This window comes from Thamnophis sirtalis, unplaced genomic scaffold, assembly GCF_051295495.1.
Source record: "Thamnophis sirtalis isolate CommonGarterSnake01/CBP01778 unplaced genomic scaffold, rThaSir2_p1.2 scaffold_5, whole genome shotgun sequence".
Taxonomy (NCBI): domain Eukaryota; kingdom Metazoa; phylum Chordata; class Lepidosauria; order Squamata; family Natricidae; genus Thamnophis; species Thamnophis sirtalis.
Genome location: NW_028261385.1, coordinates 70,438,515 through 70,455,992, shown reverse-complemented (window position 1 = coordinate 70,455,992; position 17,478 = coordinate 70,438,515).

Sequence of the window (17,478 nt, the reverse complement as noted above, 5' to 3'; positions counted from 1 at the left end):
TTAACTAAAGATTAATTTCATGAGAAAATATTTTATGACTGGTTTTCTAAGCCTCTCCGCTTCTAAGACTCCTTTACTGTTCTAAAAATGTTTTCTCCCCGTACGTCTTCAGCTAGAGTGTCAGAGGAAGCAAACAATGAAGACATTTTTTTGGGGGGAGGGGGATTCTCTTCCATTTTTGGGCAAGTTGGGATTTCTTTTTTCTTTAGTACATGAAGTCCATTTTACCAGAGATTTAAAGTTTCTTTTAAAAATAAGTTTAAAAATCATTTTTACTATTTAATTTTGGAATTTAATAATGTAATCTTAGAGGCCATCGGGGGCATTGAAAAAGTAATAGATTGTCCATTCCTGTAGGATATCCTATGTCACCTAAGAAATGGAACTTGTATTGATCAAGACATCATATATCAGGAAGAGCCTCAAGGTGCCTTTTACCTTAAGTAAATTTATTTTTATTCTCCAAATGAAAGCAAGGGAATTTTTCTATGTTAAACTCAAACCAATGTAGCTAAGGGACTAGTTTTCAGATAGCTTGGAATGTGGAATGATCTCGAATCCAAAGTTTTTAGATCCTATTGGCTAATACTCCGATTTCCACTAATAAAACTTTTTGTCCACACAGATCTCAGCAAAATTGCAGGGTTTGTTTTTTGCTAGTTTTTCATCAGCTTCAATAGAAAGTATGGACTTGTTTGTTGAATTCATTGTTTAAAAAAGGTTTAATAGCAAAATACAAGAAAGTACTGTTTCAACAAGAAACACAGTTATAATTATCAGAAAAATAAAACTAGGCATAATATTATAAAATGTAATAAGTAGAGATAATGATATAAAATAAATCCAGTTTTATTACATCTAGATCAGTAGAAACATGACTAATAAATATAAACTCATATTGTTGATCCTTCCCTTAAAATAAGGAGGGGTTGTTTCCAATCCCACCTAGGCATGAAAGCTGAGTGGGTGACTTTGGGCAGGTCTCTGTCTCTCAGCCCAATTCACCTCACAGCATTCTTGTTGTGGGAATAGTAGGAAGAGCATTAGGTATGTCTGCCACCTTGAAAGATTTATTATAAAAATAATAAAGGGCAGGATAAAAGAAAATCTTAAAAAGTTATCTTCTCTGATGCATCTTTAAAAGCATCAGAAATATGAGATAAAGACTATATTCCAAATGATTAGTCTAGATCTATTACCCCTCACTTCAATATTAAATATTTTTATTAAATTGAATGTACAAATAGTATAACAATTGCTGAGCTTAATAGTAGTATAGCCTTTATTGTCATTGTATATCATGTATACAATGACATTAATAACAATATTTAATAAAATGAAGATATAATTACTGGACTTAATATTTAATAAAGATATAAATAGTGTAGTCCAAATAGTTCAAAAGAAATTATAAAACCAGGGCAGACTACTTAAAGACTTGACAGTATTCATAAAACAAATAGAATGGAATGGAATGGAATAGAATGGAATGGAATGGAGTGGAGTGGAGTGGAGTGGAGTGGAATAGAACAGAACAGAACAGAATAACTTTATTCTTTATTGACCAAGTGTCAGTGAACATACAAGGAAGTTGACTCTGATGCCCAAATTTATTATAAATATAAGCATATTTATTTATATATGTAAGATAACAGAAAACTAAGCAAATCAAAGATTGCATAATTAAATTATACAGTTCACAAGACACCATGTGGTAATATGGGTGGCATAAAGCAAAGGCAGCAATGTTCAGGGAAGGAGTGAAGATGGAGGAGTCTTACCTAAACAATCTGCAACCTTCCCTGCTAGATTTCCCCCTTGAATTTGCTTGGGGAAGCCAGTAGGGAAGGTCATAAATGGTGATCATGTGACTGTGAGCTTTTGCACCCATTGTAAATGTGAGCTGGTTATAAAGTGCCCAGATCTCAATCATGTGACTATGGTGATGCTGGAGTGGCAAGAACTCCGAGGGCCAGTTGTAATCACCAGCCACCAGTCATTCAGCACTCTCGCAAGTTCAAAATATCACTGAACAAATGGGCGCAAACTGAAGACTATCTGTGCTGCTTACTTTATACCTACAATTTTCAAATAAATAATGGGTGGGACTGCTTTGAATCTTGTATTTTGAATCTTGGCTCTTTGTTCCTTAATTTCCAAATTCTAATGTGACAGTGGCTTGTGCTTCAGTGCCAGGTTGGATCCCCCTTGAATCATGAGTTGAACATTCCTCTGGCTTTCTTATTGCATCTGAAGGCAATGAATTTTCTGACAAGCTATTCAATGAGCCTCTCCCTGAATGGCCACAGTTTCACCTTCCAAAAACTAATCTCTCAGTTGAAAAATAATAAAGGTTCTGGTAAAAATTGAATTTTTCCAGAATACTTAAAATTAAATCCTGCATGGTGGACATCTGTGCTTGCTCCTCTTTTCACAGTCATCAATCACTTTCTGTGCCTTCCTAAAGTTTGACTTAAATATATTAATATTCCAATTGATAAATGTAACAAGTGTGACAAATGTAACTAAGATTACTTCCCAGTTAGCCCTCCATCTGTAATTAGCACATTATATGCTAGACTCCTATATTTAAACCCTTGGACCTCTGAAAATACTTTGGCCTTAGAGCAAGCTTTGGGACTGGAGACTCAACCATGGATCATTGTATCATTTGACATGTGTAAAGACCTTGGAGAATGAGGGGGGGGAAAATGCTACCTAGGAAGCAATCAGGCAAGGGAGGGAGGAGTCATCCAGGATGTAACGACCATAGAAAGAAACCTAGGAAGGACTTACCCTAACTCATCAGAGGATTAAAGTGGCAGCAGGAAGTTTGGACCTTCAGACTTGCAATGTTCTGTTAATGTAATTTTACAATAAAGTAGATTTAGCTCATCTAGTCATGTGTCTGGTTTACTCAGGAGGGGTTGACACCAGAGGTGGGTTCCTACCGGTTCGGACTGGTTCGGTGAACCGGTAGTAACTTGGCGGCCTGGGTTGCTGGAACCGGCAGCAACCCAGGCCTGCCATGCCCCTGAACCGGTTCTCCTATGGGGCCGCCATCTTGTTTTTTGGTTCTGCGCATGCGCAGAATAATTTTCAGTGGATTTTTTTTATTTTTTAATGTTTTGCACATGGACAGTTCTTTTTATTTGCAAATTCGCACATGCGCATAGCACACAGCTGGTGTGCTGGTTCACAAAAGTTTTGAGGCACCGAACCAGCAATGCCAGCAGCAACCCACCCTTGGTTGACACCACATTCCTTAGCTGAGAAATATTACAACTAAACTAAAGGTGCACCTTATGTAGCCTTGATAGATTTGAGGATGACATTTGACTCTTATAGCACAAGAGCTTACTCTTAAAGTTATTCACATAGCAAATAGCACTTAGACTTATACACCCCTTTACAGTGCTTTTACAGCCGTCTCAAGGAAGTTTACAGAGTCAGCATATTGCCCCCAACAATTCGGGTCCTCATTTTAGTAAGCCAGGATGCCATCCTCCTTCCCTTGGCCTCTGCTCAGTCTCTATTCTTTGTGCTACAATTCAGCCATATCCTTTATAATCCCAATAGGCCTCCAAAGACATCTCTATGTTCTATCACTTCAGTGTTCCAGAAAACACTTTGAAATAAGCCATTCTTAAACAAAAGTATTACTATTTTCTAGGAAACACTTTAGGACCACAAACAGATGGCAATTAATAGCAAATTATCGAGCAAGTTAAACCCTTTCAACATCTAGGTGATAGCAATAGCAATAGCAGTTAGACTTATATATTGCTTCATAGGGCTTTCAGCCCTCTCTAAGCGGTTTACAGAGTCAGCATATTGCCCCCTAAAATTCTGTGTATAATGCTATACAATGCTAAGTTGTGTATATAAGGAAATCATTCAGTCAAAAAATTTAAAAATCTTGTTACAAATCCCTATTACAATTTCTATACTCTAGTTAGTACAACTGGAACTAGGCTGCATTTCTCTTGGGCCCCAATTAAGATTTCGTCATCTCTGATTTTGGCTAGAGCAAGTCTGTTGGGAAAATTTGTTGGTCCACCTTACCTTGCTAGCCAGGTTCTCTTCCATTCTAAGAATATTAATTAATTATAATTACTGTAGTCTTCCCTTGTCAGCATTATTCATTTATTTGTCAGCATTATGCAACTTGGTTGAACTGTAGCAGAAGAAATTCAGTTTAAATATCCAGAATGAGAGAGGAATTTTTCCCATCCCTTTTATAAGTACTTCTCAGCTTACATCAATTCATTAGGCGACCATTCAAAGTTATACCATGTTTTCCCCAAAATAAGACAGGGTCTTATTTTCTTTTGACCCCGAAATAAGCGCTTCGCTTATTATTTTTGAGTTGCAGGAGGCGATGAGTGTGGTCACCTCAAGGCTGTTGCTATGTTGCAATATTTGGGGTGGAAGGCTTATTTTAGCACATGCGCTCAAAAGCCTGATTGGCCTTATTATCCGGGGAGATCTTATTTTGGGGAAAACAGGGTAGCAGCACCGAAAAAATGAATGTACGACTGGTTCTCAAAATTCTGGCTGTTGCAGCATCCTCAAGGTCACGTGATCACAATTCAGGCACCTGGATGCCTGAGTCACAATTATGACATTGCAGTGATCATCCCTATCAGCTTCCCATAAGCAGTGGGGAAGCCTGCCGAGAAACTTGGTAGTCATCCCAGTAAATTGCTCCAGCCACCTGCAGACTCTGCCAGCACACCCATAGCCTCTGCTGGCCCTTCCCCAAAACTTGTTGATATATCTGTGCTCCCTAATATGTGGCTGCAGCACCCCCACTCCCCTGCAGCACACCTGCAGCTCCTGCACTCCATACCTGGGACTTCCATCTCTTCCTTCTTAATGACCTCCGTATCCTGGAGTTATAACAGCAGTTAGAACTTCTGGAATTGTTGTCACTAATTAATCAAGTCACTTGATGTCACACTTTTTTCTTTTGTTTAGTTTCAGACCATAAATAATGTTTGAACTCATCATTATCCACTTTGAACTTGTATCTCATCCAAAACTTGGGTTTCACTGAACATTAAGGCTTTAGTATCGTAGCTTTTACCCAACTTATTTAATTAGGATAAAACTTTTTAGATGAGAAAGGCAAAGTTATCTGGTTTTAGTCCTATCTTTGAAAAGATTTTGATTTTGCATTGGCACACTTTTTCAGGCTTATTCTTAGTCATATTCAGAAGTTTTAATGGCTAAGGAAGTTTCAAGAATACTGTTGCCAATTAATTAAAACATTATAACTAGCAGGTGTTTTTTTATGGTTTTAAGAGAGAACTAGGGATTTTTAAAAATTGGAAGGTGCAATGAGATCTGTTACATTATGCTTTATCTAATGTCTTTCACGGGATTATTGAACACTAATAAGACAGAATACTCATCATTTGTAATAAATTGTGCTTCCATTAAATCACTTTAGTTTTCCCCAGGAAGTCTACTAGATTCCCACTTACTTTTTAAAGGACTGGACTCCTTCGTAGCATAATCATGCTGTAGCAAAACAAACAATTCTGCTAATGAAGATTCGCAAAACATTACTTTCTCTTTGAATTAATTTTACATTTGATACTATAAGATATAAACATGAGGCAATGTTTTAGGTGTTATGTCATGTAGCAAAGGCAATGCTTTAGATGTAACAGTGGATAACAGTATCTACACATATTATCATTGCTGGTTCATGATATTAAAATTAATTTCCACTTTTAATTCAAATTCAGTAGAACTGTAAGACTATGTGTAATCTTGCTTGAGGAACTGGGCTTCAGTGCCAGTGTTGTGATGGTGTCACTTAACCAGCTCCTGAAGCCCAAGTCTCTTTCTGACAACCCACTATTAATCTGGTTGGGGTGTATGGGGTATTCACAGAGTAGTAGCACCTCAGGTGTAAGGGCATGTTGTGTCTTTTTAGGGCAGCTCATTTTAGGACAGCTTTTGGGGCAGCTCATTCACCTTTGCTCCCCACTTGTCACTCAACTCTCACCTGTGGCTCCTAGTAGCTGTAGCATGCCACACCCTGGGCATCAGCTTCCACAGGCTGGCCAAACCAGGCTGAGAGTAGCTGTTTGGTCATTGACCTTCAGTGAGATTGGAACTTGTCTATCCCAAGCATGTGAAGACAGATTTTGGATTGAGCGGATGAAACCTACTAGAATAGAATAATGGCCATGAAGGCGGTCTCTGCAAGTGATGTGGTACGCTAAGAGCACAGTAACACACAAAAGACACCCAGGATCAACCACTGCGCCCAGCCCATCTCCAACTGTCTTGACTCTTGTCCTGCTATTGGAGCAAGATGGAATCTGGAAAGAGAGAGCAAGGCTAACTCTGTGCACATCTCCCTCACTTTAATCCAATTAATGCACAAGTCTTGACATCTCAGATGTCAAGGTCCTATTCGAATGCAATGGACAAACAACATTAATCTAGTCCTTGGATGTCTGATGCCATAAATGGAGAACTGTTGTTAGACTGAGGAAAATGGTGTGTCTGTGAGAAGGAATGCATAGAATATAAAAATTCTATATTCCGAGGGCTTTATATTAAGAAATGTAAAGTTAGATTTCGATTGGCTAAATATAGAGCAATGATATGAATCTATTTATATATTGAGAGTTCTACTTTATGTCAGAAGTGATTAACTGACTAAGCATCTTATTGCAATAAACTTAGCCCTGTCACTCTTTAAGAACACAGAACGGAGTAAATTCCTCAATGGAATTCAGGAATCTCATAGATAAAAGAGTAGATTATTTATATTTTAAGCATAATAACACCTTCTAAAGTTTATAAATCAGTTCGCTGATATCAATAAAAAGACAATGTGCTTCAAAGATAGTGGAACCATGCCCAAGACTCCACAGGCACATTCAATATGGTTCATCATCCTTCATAGAAGTGGGTCAGAAAGAGAAAAAAGATTCCAATAGAGAAGAATATATATAGCTCAGAGTTGAACCGTAGGGTCTGAACTTGGTTGATTTTTGCAGATGTTTCATTACCAAACTAGGTAACATCAATGCACTAATAGTGTTACTGAGTTTGGTAAAGAAATGTCTGCAAGAAAACAACCAAGCTATTCTGACCTAGGCACATGATTAAGTCCAAAAAACCCCTTTTTATTTCAAAGGCTGAATGAATAAATTATATTCATTCCAAATAGTCCAATAGTAGTAAAGAGTCCTGCAGTAGGCTGCCAAAGTCCTTCGGGATAAGGCTGATAAGCACTCACCTTTATCTTATTTGAAAACGCTGCCAAAGACTTAATTGGCAATTAGCTTGACAAGGCCTCATGGAGCATAGAGTCCAAATGTATTTTCAGAAGGTAAACTGCCAACATGAACCAAGTTGCTTCCTGCAAAGGCTCATGTGCCTTTGGCCCTCCTTTATATCCTATGGGAGGGGCCAATCATCTCCAAACCTTACTCCCGAGTCATCCCTTCTGTTTTAACTGTTCTTGACTTCTGTCAGCTCTGTGCATGCGCACACTGGGAACAGGGCAAGCCTGTTCCTCTACCTTGCTGCTGTCCGCCTCTGGAGGCAGCACATAACTCCCAGATGGCCCCTGCCCCCTCTTTGCCTCTGATGCACAGCCCTCACCCGAGCCTTTCTCAGACTCCAGGACTGGCCTATGTTCCTCCCCAACGTCCTCGCTGTCTGACTCTGCTGCAAGCTCTGCAGGCCGCCAGCAGATCACAACCCAAGCTCAGAGGGCAGCAAAGACCCCACAGAGAAAAGAATACTAGCTAGACCAATGGTGATATCTGTATATTTTGTTTTGGGACCATTGGCTAAGATAATGGATGTCTTATGAGACATATTGTATATGTTGGATGATGGATGTCTAGAATGAGACATATTGCACATAAGAAGTGTTGATAAAATGTATGATGAATTTGGCCAGGAGAGCTTCCACTGACTCCTGTGGGGATTGGAGATGCACCTTGGATAACAGATTAGTGCACTGCAAAAGGAAAGAAAGTGTTGCTGTAATGGAGCTTATTAAACCACTCAATAAAAAAAATCAGAAAGAACATTGGTTCATAAATTTCATGCCCTTTATTCTCTGTACATTGGCAGCCAGAAAATGGGAAATAAACAAAATGAGCTTGAGGTCATAGTAAAGGAAAATAAATAGAAATGTAACAGATATAACAGAGATCTAGCAAGAAGATTCCTTTAATTGGAACATAGCAACTGAATGATTCAATTTAAAAGGAATGGAAGCGATAGGAAAGAAGCTGCAATGTTTATTGTAAGCAACCACCACTGCTTGGGAATCAAAGTGAACAAAGTTGAATTGTAGGCTTGTCTGAGTTAAAAGAGAAATACATAAAAGTAGTAGTGCTGGTGGCTACTATTCCTTATCAAATCAAAGAGAACAAGCGAGGGATATCTTTGACAACTAACATGCAGATCGTTCAAAAAGTTTATGAAAGTCAGTATTACCAAACATCTGCTAGGAAACAACATCTGTGAAGACTGATCTTTCAAGAAAATCCAGCTTTCTTTGTCAGATGGAGACACAAGTTAACTTGATACTATCAATAGGAAAGTGCAAATAGTTGGAACATTGGGGGAAAGTGATTGTGTATTGCTTTTATAAGGATCAAATCTGAAGGACTGATAGTCCTAGTCAGTGTGGAGTTATCATGAACAAGATGAAGTTTATCTTATGTTTTAGTGAGTTACTTCCCTTTTAGACTGTGGGAATATTGAATGTGAAATATAACTTGATTTTAACAAAAGCCTCCATGAGATTAACAATTTAGATAAATGTGAACTGGATTTCATGACAGTCAAGTGGACACGTAGCAGGCTCAAAAATTACATTCAAGGAGTGCTCATAAACTGTTTCCTAGCAAACTAGAGCAAGATAAGGTGCCCGAAGTCTTGGCCTCTACACTCATTTTTATTAATGATTGGTATAATCAGGTAGAGGAAATGATTCTTATAATCTGAAGAAAACATAACATCAAGCAGTATATTAGTACTCTGGAAATCAAAATAATATTGATAGGTTAAAGAAATAGACTGAAAATAGTGAAAAGAGGGGAATGCAAAGTTATGCATATAAGAAACAAAGTCAAACGCACAGATTAAAGAAGGGGCTATTGCTTGTTAGTAACACTGAACACTTCCTGTAAAAGTATTTGTGGGTATTAATGGCTATCTAAAGATGTGTTCACTATGTGAATACTGTGTTAAAAGTAAAATCTAACTTCAACATGTTGAAAGAAATGTCCTTCTGGGTTCAGTTTCAAGTGGGGAAAAAGACACTAGAAACATGGAGGCTGCTTGGAAAGATGATTTAATGGTGGACAGGATCACATGGCTTGAGCTCCTGAACAGAAAAGAGGGATCACATGCTTCAAGATGTTGGGTGAAGAAGAAAATAGGTAGAGATGCTGAAAATCTCTGGTTTTATGCTCTCTCTTTAATCCCATCACCCTGGAGCTGAACGGGAGATCTTTGTTATGTAGAATACACTGCTTCAGGTCTTTTAATGGCCCAATGACAAAAGTGGAGGCTATTAAGAGTGAGCCTGTTTCCTGCCTAAAAACATGTTTCTCCATTTCTTATCCAGAAAAATATAATATTCTGCCTTTTCAATATTTCCCAGGCTATTTCATTTTTCTAGAAGAGGGGCGGGTTTTAACTTCCTACAAACATAAGAAAGCAATAGTTCCACTAACATTGATCAAGGGAAGCAGAGAATGTAGAAGTGCTCTTCAAATACCTGCTATTTGTATGCCAAGATATAATGGAAATCAAGATCAAGATCTGCTCTCCACCATTCCAGAGTAGCATAGGGAACAATGGATTAAGTTGCAAGAACTAGGTTTCATACTGAAACATCGAAAAAAATATAATATAGAAGATAATAATAATAAGAACACCAGCTATACAATCAATCATCCAGACAGACATCTCTTTCCTGGGCATGTTCAACCTGAAGCTAGGCAGTCTACTAGAGATATTTTAATTTGAACTCCTGCACTATTTCATTAGATAAGTGAATATATAGAAAATTCATGATAAAGTAAAAAACAAAATCTACTTTATTATTGAAAAATTATTATCTTTGAATAATTATTAGCCAATCTATCTATCTATTTATATGTAAATATTAATGCAGATTAGATATTCTTTCCTTTCATTTTAAGGTAGAAATCTTAATGCACATGTGAGAATTTTGTGTAAAATAATACATTGACAATCTAGTCAGGTAGGTAAACAATCCAAGTTGGAAAGGCATTTATCTGTTGCCCCGCCACATACCAAGCTCCTTCTATTCCACAGTGCAAATCATTTATATTTAGAAGTTAGCTTTTTTAAAAATGGAGAAGTTTATTATGAAGTTTTAAATGCCGTTGTGAGCACTGTTTTCCCAATAAGATAATCTTATCAAAATTCCTGATGCCACTTATAAAGTATGAGACCACAGTGACATATAATGCACTTTTCTCTACAATTAGTCCTTGACTTACAACAGTTCATTTAGTGACTATTCAAAGTTACACCGGCACTGAAAAAAGTGACTTATGACCATTTTTCATACTTATCACCTGTACAGTTAAATAACTAATTTCATCCCAAAACTGTTTTGCTTTGTTGCCAACTTACTGTTTAATTTCTTAACTAAAATAATAGTTTCTAAATCAAGCGCAGCAAGAAATCTGTTTGGGTGAATACTGGTGTTGTAAGTACCATAGTGTTACCTCTGTTGTAAGGTGGGTGGATTTGAAACCTAAAGGTAGGACAAGAGCCAAGAATCTACTACTTCATGCTCCTGTGGTATGCAAAATTGATATCATTGGAACAGATTTAGGTTTCAAACCATCATTTATACCTGGGGTATTAAACTCATGACAACACATTGTTACCTGACATATCACAACTTCCCCCCTTTTCTAAAATGGGGGTGGGTGAGGCCAGTGCATGATGCATCCAGGCTGCGGGCTGCGAACCACGTGTTTGACACTTCTGATTTACACTCATCAGCAAAGCTACCAGAGAACTATGGATAGCATTTTTAAGGATGCAACTTTCACTTTGCATCACTTTGGAAAAAATGGCCAATAATATTTTAATAATTCATCTCTGCATAAAGGGGGTACATTCATTTCCTTGGTAAATAATTTTAACCTTGACAGCAAAATCACTGTTACTCTTATTATGTAATGTTCCTTCTTGGTAATTACCATGCTTCTGTGTATATTCTTAGTACTACACAGTTCCACCGTGTATACTTTTTAATAATTACACATTTTATGTATTCATTTTCTACTTTTGCTCTGTTACTGACTCATCCATGTTTCTGATTTTATAACTTTGTTTCATGATAAAATATTACGGGCAAAGTAGATGTATAGTGATGGAAATGTGATTGTGCACCAATTTGATGAAAAAGATTGTCATACAGATTACAAGTCTTGCATAATTTAATTTTGTGAATAATTTACTAAATTAACCATCAGTACTTTTTCATCTCTGTAGACTTTCAGTAGGTCTATTGGCCAGCTGGAGGATAAAGTGGAACTTTTCCTTATTTAAAGTGCCTACCATTGCCTTTATGTAAAATAATTGCATCAAAATACAACATTATTTAACTGTCTTACTAGATGGAGCAGACTCTAAGAGACGAGATGTTAAGATATATCTTACTCTCTCAAGTGGTATTCTTGTGGACTACATGTAACAATCTGTTGACTGCAGATATTTTACGATTGTTCTATAAAAATTCTCTAGAAGTGGATTTAAAGGCTTTTTAAAGATCTACAAATAGGAGAAAATGAGCTGGTTGGACATACTTCTTGATCAGTTGAGATAATTTATAATACAGAATAGTCCACTCAGAATCCTGCCTTTAAAATGTTGTGTTGTTCCAACCGGTGCAAAAATTTCCATTAGACATATCCACCATTAATCTTACTAATTGGCCTAAGAAGATTCAGTAGGCAATAAATGGTGTCCTCACCTCACCCCCATTCTTCCAAATAGGAATAAGTAGAGTTCTATTTTTCCAAATCATCTTATTTGTAGATTCAATTGCATCAAAAGATCTACTAGAGTAGCGAGAATAACCTGGATCATTTCTAGAATTTTATAATTCTCTCAAATCAGATCAGATCATGTGATTTTTATGCATTCTTCTAGTTGTACAAATCATTTACTTATCAGAATATGCATTCATGCATATCCTTTCAATTTATCTTTGTCTCATGATAAGGTTCAGTTTGAGGTTTGTTGGATGATTTCAGCTTGATCTTTTGATATGTTTGCCATACTAGCCTATTGCTGATTCCTATGCCAACTCTTTACATTTATACAAATATGGCTAATTTCATAATTCTGAATTAATTACTGTAATCTATATAGAATAGCAATTACAATCAACTGTGAAATTAGATGGTTTTATAGTATTGCATTGTATCTGAAGTTTCCTAAAGTATTTGAAAATAGTTTCATATTTTAAAAAAATATTCTACAAAGTTTGCTCAAACCAATTTTGAACATTTACATTGTCCCCACTCCAGAAAACTATACTTGGCATGTATCGCTAATTCCCTCTTAGTGTTGGATATATGTAACATCATATTGTCCCATGGATATGTACAATCCAGAGTGTTTTGAAACAGTGATGCTTGAGTTTACTTCTCTTTGACAAGGACATTGAAGGAATTTCTTTAGTCTGGATCGCTCTTCCTAACTGCTTGCAAGATCTGAGACCCTGTTTTGGCCATTAATTTTTTAAATTTTTTTTTTAAAGTTTCCATGATTTGCAAATAGATAAATATATTTAAAGAAAAAATCTTGCTGAATAGTCTTTTTTATCTTTTTCATTCAGTAGAAAAGCATTACCATGGGATAAACATTGCTTAGACTGCTAAAATGCAGATTTTATATTATTAACTATTTATTTATTAATTTTTATGCTGCTCATCTTCTCTAACTCTGAGTGACTCCAGGTGTCACTCAGTTATAAAACACGAGTTATAAAATAAATTTTTAAAAAGTAAAATGTTAAAACCACACATATTAAAATATGATTAAAAACTATATAAGAACTATCAACAGAAGCCTTTTTATTTGCATTAGTTTATAATTAGATAGATATAATTAGATATCAATATGGATAATCAGAAATAAGTATTTCACAACATAAAGGCACTGAAATACTGAATCCTGAACACTTACCTTGAACTAAATAAACAATGCAAATTGTTGCTGGTGTCAGAAGAAAGAAAAACAATTTATTCACTGACCCTTATTGTTTACCAGTAGACAGTAGATACAGCTCTCTTTCAAAATCTGTCCCTGACTTATGAATACAGTATATACCAGCAATTTTACTGTGTATAGAACTGATCTTCATAGTTATTTACAAAAAATACTCTTGCCTTTAAAATAGGATGGTTTTATTAATATAATCAAAGGGTGATGATAGATGGAAACCAACTTAAATGTATGGAATTTTGTTAAAAATTGAAAAAATAATTTGATAATGAGTGGATTTGCTGATAAAAAGGGTTGGATATGTAAAGAAGGAAATTATGATGTGATCTTAAGGAGGAAAGCAAAATTTCTTGTTTGTATTTATCTGCTGTAAGAAAGATGAGGAATCACTTCTTTCTCTTTTCTTATTTCTAACTACTTATCTTTTTAGCTTCTTACTTCACTTTTTCCCTTTCCTTTCTGTTTTCCTTTTCTTTAACTTCTTTTCTTAAATTTTACTTTAGGTTATCTTTTATTCTTATGAAAAATCATAATATAACTAATATTTAAAAAGGAAACACATTGAAATAAAGCAAAGGGGAAAAAAGAGTAGACAAAAAACAGGTAAAGTACTGTATATGCAAACTCTGAAATAAATTGGACTGCTCCTCGGGAATATTTTAAAATGACTGCAATTGCTAGTCATTTGGAGGTGAAATCCTAAATTATCATGTTAGAAATCAAATCGTACTCTCGAAATACCAAGAGAAATTAGGACCTCCTCTATTGTCTTCAGTCTTGCATTTTCCGGCACATTCTCAACTATTTTGGTATATAAATTTAATAAATAAATGCCCCCTTTCCATCACAGAACACACGCCTGAAAAAAATTGACAGTTTACCTAAAGTATCAGAATAACAGAGTTGGAAGGGACCTTGGAGGTCTTCTAGTCCAAACCCCTGCTCAGACAGGGAATTCTATACCATTTTGGACAAATGATTGTCCAATCTCTCCTTAAAAACTTCCAGTGTTGGAGCATTCACAACTTCTGGAGACAAGTTGTTCCAGTGATTAATTGTTCTAACTGTCAGGAAATTTCTCCTTATTTCTAGGTTGTTTCTCTCCTTGATTAGTTTCCATCAGTTGCTTCTTGTCCTGCCTTCAGGTGCTTTGGAGAATAGCTTGATTCCCTCTTCTTTGTGGCAACTCCTTAGAGATTGGAACACTGCAATCACATCATCCCCAGTCCTTCTTTTCAATAAACTAGACATTCCCAATTCCAGCAACCGTTCTTTATATGTTTTAGCCTCCAGTCCCCTAATCATCTTTGTTGCTCTTCTCTGCACCCTTTCTAGACTCTCAACATCTTTTTCACATTTTTCACAGAGCTGGATGCCGTATTTCCACTGTGGTCTTAGCAAGGCATTATAAAGTGGTATTAACCCTTCACGTGATCTTCAGGTGACATTGCCCAGTCCCATTTTCTGCTGATAATAGCAGTTTCATTAGTAAGTGGGTTATGCTGGATTTCATCAGTGAAGGTTTTCATCTCTGCCTATGAGTTTGAACTCTGTTATATCTAATTATCGCTACTTGACTGTGTTTCAGGAGTGGTACAACAGGGAACTGGAAGATTATAATTATCCAAGCAAGAAGAGAGGGTAAAAAAAACAGAAATAACTCTTGTTATCAGTTGAAGTACAGCCTAATTTTTCCTTTTAAAGAAATTTAGCTGAAGGAAATGAGAGGAATGAACAATGGAATACCATTAGATAGTATGGATATTGAACAACTCAAGCAATGAAAGATGACTTTTAAAAAAACTCTTAATTTTAAGAATGAAAAAAGAAACAATGGCATACTAGATGAAATAACCGATGAAATAATTTATGTTGCATACACCATATATGCTACATTATAAAGCTCTACTGACTTTTTTGCATATCAATATTTTCAGGTTAGCTTTCATTTGACTGCTCCAATCCTTTCTAGATTCTAAGTACTTTATTAGCATTGCTCTATAGGGTTTTTCAATAGCTGGAAGAAACATCTTGAGCAATTTGTGGTCCATTATTGTCACCAAAGATTTTAATAATTGGATCTCAGAAAGCGAAGAAGAAAGCCATATGGTGCACATATACTTTATTGTGAAATTTCAATCCTGACACATTTCAAATAGTTGTTATATTGTATTGTTATAATGGGCATTGACATTCAAAGGGCAAAACCATGATCAAGAAAGCTGAGAATGGAATATTATGAGCTGAATATAATTTAATACTTTCTAATACAGTTTTGTACAAAATACAGGATCATTTCAACAAATATTAAAATTAAAGAATAGGAAAAGGAATTCAGATGGTAATAGTTTCCAATAGCCATAGCATTGGAAAGACATAATTATATGTGGAAATTTTGGAATAGATTCCAGCTGAGCCAGAAGCTGAAATATAATGCAATCCATATTTATTTAGTAATAAGTTCCATTTACTTTTGAGACTTATGTGCCTCATTTTATTTACTTCAGTAAAAAAGAGAATCTACAACTTCCATGTCAGTAGTGTCCCAATGAGATGGGGTAATTGCAACAACATTCTAAATAATAAGTAGAATGTATTGTTCAAAAAAAAAAATCAGAGTTAAGCATAATTAGAATCTCTTTGAAGGAGAAAATGCCACTACTGTGTGAAAATTTGATCAACTGTTGTTTTTAGAGTAGTCACTGGTTTATTACATTCTGACTAACAATAATAACAAAATGTACATCCCTTATTAATCAGTGTATATGTCTTGCAGACAATAATCAGTCATTTGTTAACTTGAATGCCATTGCTGATAACTTTTTCTTTTCTTTATAAATTACACTGGGTTTGTTTCTTATTTTGTACAGTTTGGGGAAGTGAATAATTCTTCAAATCTCCTACCCTTATGGTGTTTGATCTTTATCAAACTAGTTTGCTACCTAGTTTTAAAATATAATTGGTAGGGGACCGAAAGCGACCAGATAATGCTGATGATAGTGATTACAATGATACCAGCCTTTTCAGGAGGTCCAAAAAGGAAACATGACCTAATTCTACTAATTCTACTTTGTGGTAAGATTACATTAGCAGAATCTTGAAAGCCTGGAGGCACACATTTCCTGCTATTTCTTTTATAGCCTGAGAAGTTAGGGAGGTTCTTTTCTAAAAGTTTTCCCTGCCTGTTATGCAGGGGTGGGTTTCTCGCCCCATTCCAACCGGTTCGGTTGGAACGGGACCGGCGGTGTCCTTGTGCACGCGCGCGGCGCATGCATGCGTACTAGCGTCTGTGCGATGCTCCAGCTGCTCCTGGAGGATCGCGCAGGCACTGTATGCGTCCTGCGCATGCGTGGAAGCGCAGAACTCGTCAAAACCGGGTAAGGAGCACGGGCGGGCGGGTGGGCCATTCCCCGTTCCCGGAAGTTACTTACTTCCGGGTTCGCCGACCAACCGGTTCGCAGGGACCGCCGCGAACCGGTTGAAACCCACCCCTGCTGTTATGACACTGTAGACTCCTCTCTTTCCCTCCTCTCTCTCTTGTCTGATTTTTCCCTAGGCAGCATCTCTTCCCCCTGTCTCCAAAGGCATTTCCACCATGGCAAGTAAAATAACTTACGTTTTCTGCAATGTCTCCCACTTGAGTAATCCTTCTACATGCTTATTCTGCTCTAGTTCAAACATCTGCAAGTTTGATTTCTTGTTTTTCAAACATCTGCAGAATGTTTCATTGTTTTCCTAATGTTTTCATATTGTTAAATAATTAAGGGATTAAGAATTAAATTAATTATTAACATTGGCTACTCTTGTTGTCAATGTATATTTTATACAATGCATTTCCCATTGTTCTCTTTGATAGTTCTTGATAAAGAACTATGCTTTCAAGCAGTAGAATCTTGAAAGTCTGACAATTATTTGGGCACCAATTTTCTTATGTCAGAGTGTTGGGCCATTTGTGCAAATATTTAGATCACCTAAGAATAAAGACATGAACCAAAACAACATCAGATCTGCAGATTTGCTTTTGTGGAATCCTTGGTAGTCTCTTGAGTTTGGTTGTTTGCTTGTAGACATTTTGTTAGCACAGATCAATACTGGATCTAGTTCAGTATTGAAACATCTTCTTAAAGGAGGCAACCAAACTCTGAGAGCACCAAGAACTCCACAGGCTAACCCTCAACTACATATATTTCATTGCATTAGATC